Source organism: Triturus cristatus, chromosome 8, assembly GCF_964204655.1.
Source record: "Triturus cristatus chromosome 8, aTriCri1.1, whole genome shotgun sequence".
Lineage (NCBI taxonomy): Eukaryota > Metazoa > Chordata > Amphibia > Caudata > Salamandridae > Triturus > Triturus cristatus.
The window spans coordinates 1,286,755,523-1,286,775,144 of NC_140591.1; the positions used below are offsets into that span (position 1 = coordinate 1,286,755,523).

The following is a 19,622-nucleotide window of genomic DNA, read 5'->3' on the forward strand; positions in this document are numbered from 1 at the left end:
TGAAGCGGAAGTCCCTCCTGAATGTGGAGGAGGACTAGATTTTGTTTACAAAGTTCAGTCTCAAATTAAAGGTGACATGGAGCAGACAATCTTAATGATTTTCTGTACTCCATTGACAGTTTCTTATAATACTTGCAGAAGAAGACTGGCCGCCAAATATTATATTTGATACACCTTCTAGGAATGTTATGATGGGACCTTTTTCTCCTGCAATGTCCCTGCAACTTAATGACCCGTACACCTCGAAATAGGCATTACAAATCGCTCCAGCACAATCCAAACTCAATCAGGCCTAGATAAAAATGCAATTCCACATGTAATTCTCTTGCAGGATGAACCGCAGGTCCTAAAGCATTAATTGATGAAGCCAGAGGCCAAACAAGACTTAAAACATATTTTAGATTAATTGCAATGTCAAGGGATCATCACCCCTTCCCCATCAATGAAGAACATCCCTATTCTCCCAGTACAAAAGCCAGAGTAGTCTTGGAGGTTAGTTTTGTACAATTTCAATTAACACCTACATTGTGAAATCTATGCTGTACAAAATGCACATATATCTGGATTAATGATGCAGCTCACAAGCAAATAAAATGCAAAATCAGCAAGGCAAATAGATGGGATTCTCACTCAGAACAAGTTCTTAAACCATATTAGTTAACACCATTCAAGTATATGAGGATGCAGTATGGCTTTACAGGAATACCTTGAGGCCATAGGAAGAGCACAGGGGTCATCTCAACCTCAGCCTGAATAATCAATTTGTTAATAGATGAATTGAGTGTAGTCTTTTCTGTCAATAGCTAGCGAACTAGACAAACATATTCAACATGTTAACAGAATAGTGACCATACTTGCTGAGGCAGGTTATAAGCTGACTTTCTAAAAATCCAAAATGTGCTTTTGAATGTAATCTTCCTGAATATGAGTTAGCCAGGGAAGGCAAAGGCCTTGCACCATGGTTCCTAAAAAAATGCGGGATGTTGGAGGCTCCAGTCACTCGTAAGTCATTGCAAGAATTGATGGGATTTCTGGTTTTTCAACTAGACTATAAAGGTTTACCAGTTTATCCCCCTACGCTTACAGGAAAGGACTCACAGAAGAATACACATTAGATCCTTAAAGACTTGAAGAAATACATAATTCCAAATAAGAGACAGTAAGCATGATCTTGTGATGTAAATAGTTTGAACCAGTCTAGATACAGATATCTAGTGCACAATGAAGTACTTACCAAACTAGTTGAGCACAAATTAAATTTATATTCTACAGCAGAAGAGCGCTTTCCTCCAAAAGAGAGGGTTTTCACATCATATACAGACAAAAATAATTAAGAAATGACCCATGTCACAAGCAAAGAAAATAACCGTGGTAATGTCTATACCATCATTATAGGCTGCCACTAATGGAACCATACCAAGTGCCCATGTTTTGCATGCGAACTGGGTGTAATGGGCCATCAGTCAGGCTAGCTTGGACATACAGTCTGAGCATGAGTCTACGTTAAAAGCACAAGATTTTCTTCAATATCAAAAAACAATTCCTGAAACATTGCCAGTGAAAATATTAGTTGAATATTGTGTTGTCTTCTATGTATATACACAGAATGCAATGGGCATTAAGCAGTGGTATTCTGCAGCATGTTCAGCTGTGGAAGGAGATTTTGAGAATTCAGAATTTAAAATAAAGTATGTACATTTAAGCCCTTAGATGACTCAGCTGCACAGATAGTAAAACTAAGCCTCCTTCTAGCCCTCAGAGTCTTCATTTTGCGTTCAGGGATACAAAATAGATTTAAATAATGTGGGAATCCAATGTTTGCAAAGACACACCAATGAAGACATGCCAATAAGTGCTAAATAAGTGCTAAATATTTTCTGGGAGTGTATCCCAGGCTTCAAAAGATAACCTCAGTTGGAGAGTATTCAGCACATGCTGGCACACAAGTGCAATGGAATCCAAACTTAAGGCAATTTTGCCACTGATCAGGGCGTGAAATCTGCTGTACACATGCAGATAGATAAAGCAGCAGCCAGAAACTGTTTCTGGGTCTCATGGGCGTATGTACAAAAAGTGCACCCAAAGTAGTGAAGTGGTCATTGGAAATATATATATATGAAAAAAGATAACCCTGTGTGATGCATGTGCTATCTGGGAAAACATCAACCAAACAGCCTATATGTTATTTCTGCTCAATTAAAACAATGGTATCAGTTAAAGGCATTTCTAAGTCTGAAGTCAAGCTTATCCACTAAAGTAGATGACTACATAGAATTATCAATATTATTTATTTTACTGTGTAACTGATCACCCAATTTATATATTAGGTTTTGTGAGAGGATATTATGTTCTACAGCTCAACAGGAGACATTTGGGCATATTTATCATGTAGTTGCGTCGCCCTTACACCATACAATGGGGTGCAAGAGTGATGCACCTGTAAGTGACATTTATCAAACTATGCAAGACCACCTTGCGTGACCATGCATGGCTTGATAAATCTAGAGTAACGCAACATAGCACAAATTGTTGTGTTGTGTTACTCTGCCCCAGGAAGTTGTTCCATGGGTGGAGCGTGGGTATTCCCACACATCCACACATGGATGTTGGCGCAGATATTGTCTCTAACAGATAATGCGTTACTGAAGATAAGTAACTGGTTCACCTGATAGAGAATACTAGCTGCAGTTTCCTTACCTTTGAATAGATACCCTAGCCATAGCATTTAGGCGGTGGGCTGTGGGCAAATTAACTAAACTAAGACGTCCTGAAGGACCAAACAGGCGAAATGTTTGTCACTGTGGACCTGAATGTCCAGCCAGTAGTGCTTGGCAAATGTGTGCAGGGATGCCTGCTATTCTGCCTCCCAGATGTCCAGAACTGGAACACCATAAGCCAACACAGTGGTCACAGCTTTTCCTCTGGGGGAATGAACATGTGCACCCTCAGGAGGCTGCATTTTAGCCAGGGCATGGCAGATCTCGATACAGAAAACGACCCATCGAGAAATGGTTTGTTACTGAACTGCCTGACCTTTTTTAGCTTCTACACAGCCCACAAAGAGTTGGTTGTCTACCGGAAATCTTTTGTATAGTCAAGGTAGATCGACAATGCTCTTTATGGGTCGAGACGGTGGAGTTGTTCCTCCTCTTTAGATGGATGTGGAGGAGCATAACCGGTGGACAGGATGACAGATTGTCCCAAATGGAATGGGAAAACCATTTTGGCAGGAAAGAAGGCCGGGGGCGAAGCACCACCTTATCTTGGAATACCATAAGATAGGGAGGCTTGGATGATAAAGACGGAAGCTGACTCCTGGCTGATCTTATTGCCACAAGGAAGACTGTCTTGATAGTAAGAGGAGAGAATTGTGAAGTGGCTTAAAGGTAGCACACATGAGATAAGTGAGAACCTGGTTCAGATCCCACTGAGGCATTATAAAAGGCGAAGGGGAAAACTTATGTACAAGCCCTTGCAGGAACCTATTTCCAACAGGGGACTTAAATAAAGAGTGTTGGTCAGGCAGCCAAAGGAAAGTGGACAGAGCAAAAATAACCCTTGAGAGTGCCCAGAGCAGAGCCCTGCTGGCAAGGGTAAGAATAAAGAAACTAATATGAGAAAGAGGGTCAATAGACATTTCTATGCAATGTTTTACAAATGTTTGCCAATGGCAGGCATATAACATTCTGGAGGAGGGCAACCTGGCCACCAAGATAACTTGGCAAACTTCAAAAGCTATCAACTGTCACCACATAATCTCCACGCAAGGAGGTGAAGAGTTGACAGGTTTGAATGAAGTACCTTCCACTGCTGTTGCAACAGAAGATCTTACCGAAGGGGATGACTGATCGGTGGATCGATGCTCATTTTCAAAAGCTCAGAATACCTAACTCCGTGCCCAGTCTGGAGCCACAAGAATGACCTGGGCCCGGTCGTTGCTGATTTTCTTGAGAATTCTGAGCAGAAGTGGTATAGGCAGAAAGGCGGACAGGAGGCCCGAGCATCAATCTCGATGAAAAGCGTTGCTGAGCAATAGCCTCCTTGGAAACTCCAACGCGCAGAACTGCTTGCATTTCACATTCTCTTCAGAGATGAACAGATCTGACCAAGGCTCTCCCCACTGCTGAAAGAGACCTTGCGCCACCTCTGAGTGGAGGCACCATTCGTGATCCACTAGGCATCAAACAGGTGTTGAACCACCAGGGTTAAGCCCTTCTGTTACAGCCATGTCCAGAAATGCAGGACCTCTTGATAAAGGGTCCATCACCCCACCCTTCTCTGCTTGTTGCAGTACCACATGGTGGTGATGTTGTCTGTGAACACTTGCACCAACTTCCTATGGACCAAGGGAAGAAATGATTTTAATGCTGGTCAGAATACTCGGAGTTCCAACAGGTTGATGTGGTGGCCGGATTCCACCAGAGACTAGAGTCATCTGATCACCACCTCTCCCAGGTGGCTGCACCATCCCAGGAGTCATGCCTCTGTCACTACTGTGAGATCTGGTTGAAGAAGGGAGAGAGATCTGTCTCTGACCCAATCACAGTTTGTTAGCCACCACTACAGAGACCTGGACCATGTCAGAGAGATTTCCCTGATGCTGCACCCCATGGAACTTTAGGTCCCACTGCAGAGCCTGCATATGCCATCTGGCATGATTTACCAACAGGATATAGGAGGCTATGATGCCCAACAGCCTCAAAGTCATTCTCATCTAAATCTAGGATATAGGCTGAAACATCGGTATCATAACCTGAATATCCTGGACTTGCTGCTCGGGAGGATATACCTGAAACTTCACTGTGTCGAGAACAGCTCCGAAGAAAGGGAGCATCTGAGAAGGAGCTAGGTGTGATTTTGGCACATCTATAGTGAACCCCAGCAAAAGCAGGAGGTCCACCATAGTCTGGAAATGTATGACAACAGTCTTGGGGCAAGGCAGTCTTCAAGAGCCAGTCATTGAGGTAGAGCAAGACTGAAACCTCCAACCTGCGCAGATGAGCTGCTAGCACTGCCATCACCTTTGTGAAAACCAAAGGGGCACTGGCAAGGCCAAAGGGAAACACAATGAACTGAAAGTGCTTGAGGCCTACCGTGCACAGCAACTAACGCCTGTGGGCAGGCAGGATGGGGATGTGAAAATACGCATCCTGCAAGTCCAACGCTACCAGCCAGTCTCCTTGGTCAAAGGCAGACAAGACTTGAGTCAACGTAACCACCTTGAATGTCTCCTTTTTGGGGTAGAGATTGATGGTTGGGATGTCTAGAATAGGATGAAGACCCTTGTTCTCCTTGGGTATGAGAAAGTAATGGGAATAATAACCACTGCCTTTTTCTGATATCAGAACACTTTCTATGGCCCCCTTGCTCAGGAGAGGTGTAACTTTCTCTCGGAGGAAGATAAGATGATGCTCCGCCAGCCGTTCTTGCGAAGGTGGTATAGGGGAGGGAAAGGAAGGGAGTAACTGCTCTGAATGATCTGCAAGACCCATTTGTCCGATATTATGGATTGCCATTGGAGGGGATGATGTTGGATTCTCCCTCTAACTGGGCACCCATGGTCTTGTTGAATCAAACTAGGAAGGCTTTGAAGCTGCAGCTGCAGAGGAGTTGGTGGAGGATTTCTTCTGGCTACCATTCCAACATGATCAGAATGTACAGCATCCACGTCCTCACACAACTTGGGAAGCTTGCACAGGACGGTGGCTGGTGCAGTTGAAATCACATTCCATATCCACGAAAGGCGGACTGGGGATGAGGTGCCACTGAGAGGCCCAAGGACTTGTTTGTAGCCCACAAGTCCATGAAGCGCTCCAGTGCTGTGTCTACCTTTTCTCCGAAGAGAAGAGTCTCATCGAAGGGCATGTCCAAAAGGTTGGCCTGGACATCCTCCGAAAAGGCCAGATAATCTCAGGCGTGGCGCTGTAAGGCCACCGTAGACAAAACCGCTCTGCCCAACGAGTCAGTCATAGAAAGAACACACTTAATGGTGAACTTTGCAGCATCTCTCCCATCTTTCCCTGCTTGGGAGATGATATCCCAGGCCTACTCCAGATCCTGTCACAGCACTTGTGCAACTGTTTACAATAGGGTATGGGAGTAATGGCCCAAAAGGCATGCAGTGTTCACCGACTGCAATGCTAGGCTGGTGGAACATCTTCTTTCCGAGAGTGTCCAGCCTCTTGGATTTCCTGTAAGGGGGAGCGGCTGGGAACGCACCATGGGAAGTATAGGCTTGGACTGCCAAGCTCTCAGGGGTGGAGTGTTGGTTAAGGAAACTAGGATTGTCCAGGGTGTTGGCTGCAGGCAATTGTCCTTTTCACAGGAGCCCCTGTGCTAGGCTTGGACCAAGTTCCTAGAAGGATCTCAATCAGAGCTTTGCTTATGGGCAACAGGGGTTCAGATGTGGAAGCCCCAGACTGAAGCACTTTGGTCAAGAGGTTAGTCTTGACTGCCGTAGAGGGAAGTCTGAGGTCAAGGACCTCGGCTGCCATCTTCACCACCATTGCATAAAATGTTCCCTCCTCTGTAGCCATGGTAGGTGGAGATAATCTGGAGAGGTGTCCAGTCCACTGGCCTCTGCTAGTTCCTCATACCAGTCCAAAGTCTCACTAGGGGTGTCTAGCTGGTGCTCTAAGGGTCCAATGAGCCCTCCCACCCTTCCCCCATGCCTCTCTGCTCTTCATAATGCCCAGGCGATGATCAAATCCACTGGATTCTGTCAGTGCTGAAATCAGCATCAACTGATCCCGTTCCAACTCTGAATTGTAGGGGATGAGAATAGAGTTGGTGCCGCCTTTGGACTTTGGGTTGGCATGAGTGATACCAATTCGGATCCAGGATCGGATCCATGAGACCCCACTGGAGCCGAGGCTGGAGCCATCAGCGTGGAACTGGATGAGGAATTCTCTGACCCGAATTCACTCCAGAGGGGTCGACTCACTCAAATACCTGAGTACAACCTTAAAAAACTCCTGGAAGTGGGAGGAGGCACAGAGTCAGCCCTGGCATTGGCTCCGCAAAACTATGCCTGGAACTTTGATGCACCCCACTTGTCTTACCAACCAATAGACAAGGTGAAGTCAAAGTCCATTTAGACTTTTTCTTCTTTTTATGTTCTGAGGTCTTGAGGACCTGGAATGGGATGAAGAAGAAGACTTAGGCTCCTGGAGTAGCTCTGCAACCTTCTTTTGCTCGATCGGGACTGAGTCCACCTAGGAGTTGTGCTAGATGGTGTCGACTGCCGGGTCACAAACAGCTTTAGGGGCTGCTCACTCAAAGCCTTCGGCAGCATGGCTTCAAGTCGTGGTCACACTCGAGACACCATAACACACAAGGTGCGGGTCGGTAACTTACATGGGTCAGTGGCAGGCACCACGTGGCTTGAACCCTACCTTTCTAGAGGAAAAAAAAATCTTCAACAAAACATCCAAAAAATTGTCAAAAAGAAACAGAGGGGTAGCCCATCTCCGTGCTAACTGGTGAGGAAAGAAAAGAACTGACGTTCACATGCCTGGGTTGCACCTATATAGGTGACCTCAGCATCACATCTAGCCCTAACGACGCCGTGATGAACTGAACGTGGCCACCTGATGGCACGCAGGGGTACTGCTCAGGCAAAGGTTTCCGGATCCAGTCTAATGCCTGGGAAATTCAAAGGTAAGGAATCTGCAGCTAGAAGTCTCTATCAGATACCATAAATTCATCCAGTCCTTGGATAATGCTGGGTACCCTGGAGACCTGAATTGAGTTAGGTGATGTATATGCAATAGCTTATAATATTTTTATAGTGAATAGTTATATGACACTGTGTGGTCAGTGGGCACAATCAATTAGAGCATCTTATTACACTTCTAATGTCTGTCATAGTTGGACAACTTAGGTTTGACATGGGATACATTGTGAAAGTCAATCTACCTGTTTGATTTGGAATGGACATAAACTTATCCTAATTGTAATTTAATTTTTATTACTAATTAAAAAAATTAGAGACATGAAGGGTGAATGACAGTAAGAGTAAATGTGACAATAGTATAGGCATTCATTTAATAAAAACGCTTTTGCGTGATTATATATATGCTTCACTGAGCTTCAAAGACATCCCTTTCATCTCAGTACCCCTTGCTATGAAACATAATCCACTTACTCAATACAGTGGACACCTTATGACTCCCAGAGATGTCTAGCTATGGCTATTACTGAAGGCAAATAGGTTGCACCAGATGGTACTGCTAGGTCTAGTCACTTATAAGGGTGATTGCAGACACATTCAACAGGTTGCAAGACCTGCCCTCCTTGCCATGATTAGGGGTGGTAGGTAAACCCTGCTCCGCCGGCGGAGTTCACAGAGTTTTGCCCATTCGGCAGAGCGGGGAGTTCTGGAAAAACTCAGTGAACTGCCACGTTTTGGAGGTTTTCTCGTGCATGGATAACCAACGATAAGTTGGCAAGTGGGAGTGCGAAAAATTGAGCGCTAGGGTGAGTCCCGGCGTGATTTCTCAATGCGGGCAGTCACGGCAGGTCGCTACCATTCACGTTGAGAATTCTGCCACACTAGCAGAAAATCTACTTGAGCAGCAGAAAAAAGCAGCACTTTCTGGCACGGCTTGTGGTGCTGTTCACACTGATTTTACAGCACAGAACAAGCGCTTAACACTAAAAATGAACGAGAGCAGCATGAAGTGCTGAAATTCCACCACTCATGGAACTCCACTGTATCTTGCGGAGTTTTTATGTAACCCAGTGGAATTCCACAGAGTAAACCTCCACGAGTTCCCCCCACCCCTAGCCATGATCCCTGAAAAGGAGGATTGTAACTTTTCCTTTAACTTCAATAACACTTACTAAAAAGAATTGACAATGCCAGTCATTTTGTCTTTTATAATGAATCGATGCTTGCAAGCTTGAGTAATACACAAAACAGTTGGCTTGGAAGTTGGGCGGCTGGCTGGCTGTGCCCATGAGGTCCTATATGCAACTGATAGATTGAGGGCCAGTTTTTGTTGTAATCCAAGGCTGTCCTTCCTTCTCACAAAATAAATCTTTGAGAGTTCGACCAAGTAATGCAAAACAATGAATTTCAACACAGAGCCATTTTCTGGCTCGGTGGATACGCCATTATGGTGTTTTACATTAGCTGGTCTTGTGATCATGTATTACACCCATCAATTCATAAATTCAATATAAAGAACATGCAGGATCAGATACATCACATCTTGAATTAAGCGATCAGCCCTACCAGAACCACGGTTTTATACCATGGTTTAATCTGCTATACAAAAGAGACAAGTATAACAGAGGGAAGAATGTACCAAAGAACAAATAGGGGAACCTTACAAACTTTGAGAGAAAATAAACTAATTATACTATGGTAACAGACTCAACACAGCAAACCAAGCCCAAAACAACCACAGTAGTCACAGGCATCAATTAAAATATTTGACCACCAGTTGTCATACAGCGTGAATGCAAAATACAAAGGTTATTTAATAATTTAATTATACATGGCAGCCATTTGAAGGTCATCGTACTACTTCCTACAACACTTACACAAAGTCGTCTTTTGTGAAGTATGTCCGTTCTTTTCATTCCCATGGCCTTTGTGTAGGCAGTAACAAATACAGCTTTGATATGAACCACACAAACACTTAGAATACCCGAAACATTACTCCAAGACCCTCCAAATGATTTAATTTGAGGAGGCAAAAAAAATGCAAGAACTCCAAAGGTTGACTGGCCCTGAAGCTCCTTATCCTCGCCCACCTTCCCATCATAATAAATGTTCTCAATAGAGTGAACTCCCTGAAGTTGTCAGGCTTCCATACAGTTTATCAATTGCCTCTCGATATATGTATTTAGACTATCATGGAGAAAATCATTTACTGTGCTAATCAATGCAACATTAAGCTCACTGGCCCTAAGACTATATAATAAAAACATATATAGACTGGCAAACTACAATATCAAATTGCGAACAACAGAAACATCCACCTTACGAACCGAACTGCAAAAAGTCTACTTTAAAAAAAGCAACTTTAGCATGCAGTAAAACTATTAAATTAAATTCCTGCACTGCACACACTCTTTTTAGTTGATTTCTCATTAGAACTAGTCAAATTAGTATTCAAGGTAGTTATAATTCACAAAGAATGGAAATTAGATAGGACTTTGAATAACATTAATTCTTGTTCAGCTCTATCAAGGTGAGTCTCAAAATTTCGAATTCTATAGCCCATAGAGTACTGACTTCAACAGATTGTAAACAAGCATTGGCATAGCCAATAGGTATTGCCTTTGGGACCTTATAAGTGTTTAGCCATGCAACAGTTGCATAACTAAACACTTATAAGGTCCCAAAAGCGAGACCTATTGGCTATGCCAATGCTTGTTTTAACTGCTGCAATCTATTGAAGCCTCACTGAGAACATCAAAGCGGCCACGAAAGTGAAAGTAATCGCGGTAAAGCGCGACGCGCGCGCCCGCGCACATGCACTGTAGCTCTAGGCTGGCCTGGTAGCACTTTTTGGAGCCCTCACAAAATGTCTCGCCAGCGCATGCGCTGGGTCAGGCGAGACCTAAAAACTGTGCGACGTTTAGAACCAACAAGTTGGACTTTAAAATGACGATTCAGCTGTTTTCTCTTAAAATCAGGACAGAAGGCATCGTCTAATCCACAAACAGTTTCTTATACATTTCTACAATATCACCTAAAAAATCAAATCAAATACATCCTCTACAGCATTATCCATGTGCGGCTCCTCTACTAAGGTGCAGGAGCGACGCCCCAAGCTTTATGCAGGGTAAAAAAATAAAAATAAAATGAAAATAACTTGAGGTTATTATCATTTTATTTTTTCCTGTTGCAGCATCTTTGTGGGGAGGGGCTGATCTGAAAGCAGGGGAGGAGTGATTTGCACTCCCTATGTGAGCATGAGTGATTGGCCGGACCTCTCGGGCCAGCCAGTCATGCATATATAGCATGTTCTCCATGGAGGTTGCATTAAAGCCTGCATGGAGAGCATGTCCACCCCTCCAGCCCTTGGCTGAACATCGTGTCATGGCACTCAGACCAATCACAACGCTGCACTGCAGCGTTGTTATTGGCTGTGGGGAGTGTGGGAGCCTTGGTGCTTCCTGCTTCCTGTTTCCCCCAAGAGGCCAGGAAGAGGAAGCAGGAGAGGTGGCAGTGTCCAGCCAGCCGGCCAGCCAGGAGGTAAGTGATTAATATTTTTTTTAACCTGATCCCATACCCGCCCCCTTGCCCTTCCCCCCACCCCTCTACACTGCAGCTTCCAGGTAGCAGCCACCACTGGCATTATCAGGTACTAGGACATTCCGAGCAAGAATGTGTAAGCATGGATTTGTGTTTAATTCAAAATTTATTTTAAATTGATTTCATTCATGCATAGAAACGTTGTTGCTTAATGAATGAATATATTCTCCTTCTCTATTTCTAATAAATTAGTGTCCTTCAAATTTATTTTCTGTATAACACATACATTTGGGATATTATAAACAAAAAGTTGTGTTAGTACTTTTTAGACATTCAGTCAATGTCTGTCTGAGGGTCAGAATGTCCAATTGGTTTAATGGTTGTCTTAGCAGACTTCTCTCATTTATTAGTGCGGGACATACACAAACAGTCCTGCCAAGTATGGCACTGGACTAACGCATTTAAGTGCAGTGGTCCGCATCACCGCACTGAAATGCAAAGTCACACAAAAACGGGACAGGGCCCCCATCGTTGTCAAGCCTTAGTAGCACTGCTAATGCTGACTAAAGGAGTGGCAGCACGCCATGTCATGTGCGCAGGTCTGACAGAGGTCAGTAGCTGCTAACTCACTTGGCTACTACAATTTAATAATAAAAGGATAAAACTTGTCGCTCGGTGCTGCATTCATTGTGATTGATGTCACGAGACAGTACCCAATAGGTGAGCGCCGCAGAACATTACAGCGTCCTTCGACGCTGGCTGCAGTTAAGCTTCTAGGATGCCTGATAATCATGGCAGTGCTGCTGCTGCTAACTGGGAAATTGAAATAAATTACCCCATGACTGCCAGACCCAACTCCACGGACCCTGGCGACAGGTGGAGTGGAGACCACACTGTGCAGCTCATCTGTTCCTGCTGCTGAGATTGAATGAGTGAGTCTGATGGCCAGGCGGCTATCTCACATTTGCAGAGGGAGTGATGGACCAGGATTTTATGGACGAGGGCAGCCAGCCTGTGAACCAGAATTGCCGTGGCTCACAAGTAAGTATCATTGAGAAAGTGCTAGACACTGCATGTAAATGTTCATCTATTTTTCTTTTAAATTAAGTGCTTAGCACGTGATCAGCTGCCTGCTGGTCAGTGTAGTTTTGCCCTTGTCACTGAGTACACAGGTCAGGAACTGGGGGTTTGGCGCTGCAGTTATTCTCTTATATTCTGTCCAAAAGATCTCAAGTTGGGTTAAATGGTACTGTTTGGTTAAAGCCACCCTTCCCCATCGTCAATGGCACTCCTTGGGGTCAACCAGATCCCCAGCTATTTAGTACCTACACAGAGCTACAGGATAACCAGGACCGTCAGGGAAGAGGCCTATCTCTACATGACCTTTATTTATTATTTATTCATTTCATATGGCACAACGAATCATCCCCAAGGGGATCTCTTGGCGCCTGAGAAGAAACACCCTATTGACAGTAGGAACCATTTAGAATAGCCAGGTCTTGAGCATTTTCTTGAATTGGGAGAAATTGGAACAGGCGTGAATCTCATCGAGGAGGATTTTCCAATGACTGGGAGCCAGATGAGAAAACACACGCTCACCCATTTTGGCCTTTCTTATTCTCCGCATGCAGAGCAGATTTAAGGTTACTGGATCTCAGCTGTCATACGGGTTGATAGCGTTCAATCTTCTTCATCAGGTAGGCCAGCCCAGTCCCCTAGAGAGACTTCAGACATAGCAGCTTAAAGATAGCTCGTTTCCTGATAGGAAGCCAGTGTAGTTGGTGCAGGAGAGGTAAAGATGGGGTCCGCGCTGGTTTGTTGAGGGCAAGGCGGGCTGCCGTATTTTGAACCACTTGTAGTTTGGATACCAGGTCGTCCCTCATTCCAACCAACAGAAAATTGCCATAATCCAGTCGACTAAGTAAGAGCGACTGAAAAGAGCCTTTCTGGCATTAAGCGGGATCCAAGGGAAGATCTTTCTGAGCCTGCCCATGGTTCCAAAACATGTGCCCATCCTCTAGGGGAGGGAGCTTCTCCTAGTTTTGATGACCACCAATCTGGGGTCCACAGCTACTCCGCTTTACCAAACAGCAATATCTCTGTTTTGAAGGAGTTAAGTTGAAGGAAATTCTTCTTCATCCTGCTTGCTAAACTAGTCATACAGTTTATAAACTTTAGTTTGTTTACTGCATGGTTTTCCTCAATGAGAGACTATCACCTGCGTGTCGTCTGCATACGATATGGTCTCAAACCCACAGTTCCTAATAATTGAGGCTAAGGGGGCCACATATATATTAAACAAGGTTGGGCTCAGGATAGAACCTTGTGTGACCCCCTTATCCACCAAAGTGGTTTGTGACATGAAGGAGTCCAACTGGACACATTGTGTTCTGTCAGACAGATAATTCTGGATCCAATTAAAGGCCATGCCTCTGACACCAATCTCTCGAAGCCTATCCAAGAGTATGCGATGAGAGATGGTGTCAAAGGCAGCACTAACATGGCTGGGATATCCTTATCCAGAGACATCCTTAAAGTGTCCGTGACCTCCAACAGTGCGGCCTCAGTGCTATATGAAGCACGGAAGCCTGACTGGGATATATCCAGAATGTTGTTCTGTTCCAAGTAGCAGGAAAGATGCCGATTGACTAGTGTCTCCATGATTTTTGAGCAACAAGGAAGAAGAGAAATCGGTCTAAAATTCTGTAAATCCGTGGGGTCTGCTAGTGCATCTTTGAGCAAGGGTTTGATATGTGCATTTTTCCATTTACGCGGAAAGGTTGCTGTGGCTAGCGAGATGTTACAGACTTCAGCAAGCACATCAGCTAGGACTGGGGTTAACTCAGACATAACAGCCGGCGGTACCGGGTCTAGTGGGGAACCGGATTTTACCTGAGTTAATAAAGAGCTTACTTCTTCACCAGTAACGTTAGGAAAAAATTCTAAGCTCGAGGGACAACGGTTTGCCTGAAGGGGGGCTCTATCATGGACCCCCTCTTCAGGCCCAAAGGCATGATAGATCACGTTGATTTTATTGGTAAAGTGGCTCCCTAGGTCCACACATAGTTCCTGGGTGGGTGGCGGGAGTGGATTGTTAGCCCTCTGGTTCGTGAACTCCTTTAGAATAGTAAAGAGCTCCCAAGAGGAGTTCTTAGCTTCCATAATGCGGGAGCCTAGATAGGTTCTCCTAGCTTGAATACAGCTACTTACGTAGGCTCTATGAGCCTCTCGATAAAGTGATTCATCTTGCTCCGATTTGGATTTCCTCCATTTTCTTTCTTTAGCCCCGCATAAAGCCTTTTCTCTCTTGAGGCTGTCTGAGTACTAGGGGGCAGGAGCTGCCCTATCCTGGATTTTTACCCTCTTTAGTGATGCAATAGAGTTGAGGACATCAGATTTGGAGGCCTCGAACCTTTCTAAGGCAGTATCACCTTTGAGGACAGCCAGCCTATGTAACAATCTCTGCCTACGTGACTGCCACAAAAACGAAGAGGGCTGAAAAGCTATTTATATGATAAAAAAAGTTCGAAAACGGAGCATATAAAATTATGATTGTTGTCTCTGATGTCCTGTTTATACTTTGGATTTTTTCCTTAGATATTTTTTTAGCTTGGTGTCCACTCTTCTTCTTTGCGATTTTATTTGAATGATGGGCTTAATTTCAAAGTTCATCTCTCAAAGCTCATGTAATCCTGTCACTACGAGCTGTGCCGGCTCTACTGGATCACACCTCCTCTTTACTGTGTCATTTTCCACCCAAGCCCTGGTTATTTATATACTGAACAGTGGGACGTGCGCATTTGTACAGAGACAAAATGTATAATTAGACAACAAAGTTAAGCTGACCAGAGGTCCAGAATGGCATGCGTCATTGCTATGTTCTGAAAGCATTAAGCATTACATTCAGGCCCATTGCTGTACTCATTTTGAAATTCTTAAGATGTTACCATCTGAAGCGCAGCATATTTATTCCCTCTTTTTGTAAATAATTTAAATAGTCTAACGCCTGATGCGTGGTACTTGGCAGGGCTGCTGTGACTTTTAAGTGTGTGCCGCAGCTGCCTGTCAGGCTGTCTTGCCCAAATTCAATACCAGGGAACGTGCTGTCTACCTCCTCTAACTTGCATCATGGACGATCATGAGTTCCTACCAAGCGTGTCCCTTTCACCACAAGGTAAACTGGCTCCTGCTCATGCCCACCTATGTTTTGCATTTTAATTCTACTAGCGGAATATACTGTTTAAACATTGAAATATTGCCATTTTGAAATCTAAAATGCCTTTTTATTAAAGTGAAAAGTATCAAGCTGTGAAGGATCTAGCGCAGATCTAACATGTCACTGAAAACAGCCACAAAAACTCCATAGTTTGCCAGCTATCGCTCTTTTCTCCTTTACCCCAACCCCATGCTATCAGGGGGTTGGAAGAATTCTTACTATGGGTTAGGGGTGAAGGGCAGCGATTAAACCAACTCACGGGTGCTTGATGATTTTGTTTGGTGTTCCATCCTTCCTATGGGTGAAGGGCAGTGTCCAGCCATGTTGTTCTAACCTTCCCACATTGTTTTTTGTTCGCTATAGGTGGTCCTCTAATATCTCCCCGGTGGACAGTTTCCTGCCTGCTGTTTTTATGCCAGCCTGGCCAGCTGGCACGTTTGTGGCATTAGGGGTTTGAGTGAGGAGTTGTGAGGTGGTAGAGTGTGGTATGGTTGAGTGTGCGTTTTGGTGATTGAAAGGGGAAGATGTGTGAGGCATGTTAGCTTATCGTGCTCTTTATCCTGATGGGCATACATAGGGTAGAGTGCGTGTTCAGAGTGTCTGGTTTACTGGTATTTAAAGTATTTATATGTTTGCATTTACCAGCTTATTTTCATGTATTACATGTTACAAGTAAATCTTTATGTCTTCTGTGGTCAGAATACATGGCCTTTTCACTTACTACGTAACATGCATGTTTTACCACCAATGTTTTCCCCATTGTATCAGTGTACAATTAGCACAAACATTTGACATGCTCAGCTCTTAAATATACATTAGGGAACAGATGTACGACCCGCCAATTTGCGACTCGCAAATTGGGATGTATAACAGTGTCTTAGACACTTTTAGTGATTCCTAATGAGGTTGCAAATTGCATGCCTCTTTAATATTAATTAGGCTGTCGCAATTTGCGACCCCCATTAGGAATGGCTAGCACTCCCAGGTATGGTGGCCTGCTGGGTCAGTAGACCACCATGTCTGAGACTGCTTTTAAATAAAGCAGTCTTTTTCTCTTTAAATGCAGCCAGTTTTCCTTAAAGGAAAACGGGATGCATTTAAAAAAAAAAATTAAACTTTTTTGTTTCATTTTTTGAGCTGGCAGTGGTCCTTGGGACCACTGCCTGCTCCTAAAAATATTTTCGCACATACTCACAGAGGGGAAGGGGTCCATTAGGGACCCCTTCCTTTCTGCGAGTGGTTTACTATCTACTTGAAAACAATTGTACACGGCATGGTGACTCGTTATTAGGAAGGGGCGCCCCTTCCTAATAGCCGGAGTCGCAAATGCTATTTGCGAGTCAGTGACTCGCAAAATAACATTTGTACAAGCCATTACCCATTTTTGTGGTCGCAAACGGGAGGATCTCGTGTTTGAGGCCACAAAAAAGGGTCGTACATCTGACCCTATGAGTGTGGTTTGTGCTGTGCTTTTGTTGACTGGTGGTGCAGGGAATGCAAGAGTACCTATTAGGTTCAGTGTGCATCTTTCATACCTCCTCACTAAATTCTTGGATAAAGCAATGTAGCACGTGTGAATTGGGCCTTAATTCAAGCAAACTCAAACTCAACGGCCTCCTACATCCGCGTTGAGTTGTAAAAGGCCGTCATAATTAAGGTGCCAATACTTGGTACATGTACAAAGCCTCTAAACATCTGAAGGCAGAAAAACGAACATGTACTTTCCATGATAACCTATACTTTACTAAAAAATGTAAGCAGTAGAGCCAAATTACACTTATTGTCTTTTCCCCCTGTTACCATTGTAGATATCTTGATAGGTCCTGACGAATCGCGAGCGCACGAGCTCACTGCGAGAAACATGTTGACCACCAATCCCATGCACTACAACTAGAGACATTACACTCTACCTAGTGCTACATACACCTTTTTAATCAGGGAAGGAGACCATTAAAATAAATTGATTTTCCACACTGGTACTTTCGACCCTGTTTTAACTCACTTTTTGACTCTACAATAATCAGGCCCACACACCCGCACTTCACCTGACGGCTGTTGGATTAAAAGAACTCCGATAAAGTGCCCCTTTTTAGGGAGCCCGTTAGGCATTGCACCGCCGGCCCGACGAGGAGCAGCCCAGATGATGAAGCATGACACCTGAAAGGGTGTGTGAGGGCATTAAAATCCAACAAAAGGATTACCCACTTTACACATAGTATACATGTAGTTCTTCTAGGCTAATTCACCGATTCATCTCCACTTCTTTCCTCTCCTTGAGGAACTACTGGTAGCCTTCTTTCTAATAACTTCATTGTCGGGGCACCTTACCAGTTTGGACCTCCCACTCACTCTTTGTGAGCGGAAAACGCCCCCCTGATCCCTCCCTTTTGGTACCAGCATACATGGCCTTTTCACTTACTACGTAACATGCATGTTTTATTACAATTACTTTTTGAGACGTGTACCATTCTTATAAGTAATGTGGCGATATGTTGCTTACTCAGTTATGCATTTGCGTGTGATGTTTACCACCTTACATTTCCATGCACCTTTATTGCCTTCTGTTTTTGCTATTCTGCAAACATGCATGCAAGAGTTTTTAATGTTATTCTAGCTCCTGTGTGCATCTTCCTTTCCTATTGTTTGCTTTTTGGGTAGATATCCATTGTGTGGTTTCTAATGTTACCCTTGCTTCTGTAAAGAAGGGAGATGTGTTATACCTGCTGTTCAGCCAGTGTGACTGGGGTGCGGAATGTTGTTGCATGATGATGCTGTGGAATGTTGGGTGAGTGAGAGAGTCCGTTGGAGAATTGGCTGAGCAGCAGGAAGGCTGCTCCTGGTGGGGCTCTTCACGTTATCTACTTAAATAGACATGCTACCTAATCTATCATGGACTACTGGATGTCTTTATAATACAACAGTTTTGTAATCAATTAATTAAGGGCCTTTTCTAAAGTTTACTCCAGACACACAAACACAGTGCTTGTCACTTCAGCTCACTTTCAAGTACCCCGTATAGATTCTAATCTTCCCTCACCTTCCAATGCCACCATTCCATCACCTCACAGTTCAAGTTACATCAATACACATCCCCTATTTCTGTAATGTGCTTACTAAGATCCTAGGTGAGAATTAAAGGATATGGAAATAAGCAGAAGAAAACTGGACGGAATAAAGATTGTTTGGAAATATTTATAATTTTTCAAATCTGAACCTTGGTGTGTTGCACTGTTCATGTAGAATAGACATAGAACAGACGTAACTAGAGAACATTTTTTTGATTAACATTTATTTCCCCCTATACCTCTGTGACACATTGGGACTTGAGTGACAGCGATATTAGATTGGGTCACTCGGGTCAGGGATCCACCTGGAAAGTGATAAAGAAGAAAAGCTGTAAACCAAGGTAGGATCTTTACCATTTTATTTCCAGGGAGAGACACAAACGGAGATTAGCTGGTGTAACTGTTGTAATAGAGACAGTGTGGTAAGGGGGTAACTTTATTATACTACCTGTGTCTAAGTGTGGTGCCTCATCTGCAGTGCAGTAGACAGACCATTTTCTGCCCTGCAGCGGCTACAAATAGGAGTGGGGGTGCTGGCGGTTCCTGCATTTACCACAGCGCGACGGCAGCAGGTAAGGGGGAGACTGACCCACACCCCCGCACCCCTTTGTTACACCACTGCTCACCTGGGTTCAGACTGCTCATGTCATCTTTCTGACTGAAGTGACCATAAATCCAGATTTACACATAGAAAATGGACCAGAGAAATCAGACATAGACAATGTACTAGAAAGTGCAGGCATGGAGCACAAACAACATAACGCAGACACGGCCAAAATACAAGAAAAAGCAGACAGAGGTAACTGAGTTAAAGAAAAAAAATCATTTTACTCTGGAGAATGAAAGTCTTTTTGGTAGAATGATAACAGCTCCATCAGTACACTATCAAATTTAGTGTATGTTGTTAAGTCTTGCACTGGTGTGATCACATCAGTTCTGCCTGACACATGACTGAGACAGAGACAGATCGAAGCAGTCAGCCAATAAACAGCCAGAACCGTTGTGCTGATTTCACTGGAACCACTACCAGGTTCAGGAGAACCTCCAATCTTCAAGGTGCACTATTTGCAACAGCAGATGGAATAGGTTTCCACATGCATTTTAAGATGTAGGACGTAGATGCAACAAG

General features: G+C 44.1%; 1 protein-coding gene across 3 annotated transcripts in view; it reads right to left on the minus strand.

Moving 5' to 3' along the window:
- Positions 1–19,622, minus strand: part of CADM2 (cell adhesion molecule 2) — a 1,670,972-nt gene that overhangs the window by 108,716 nt on the left and 1,542,634 nt on the right. The gene's annotated exons all lie outside the window — the stretch shown is intronic.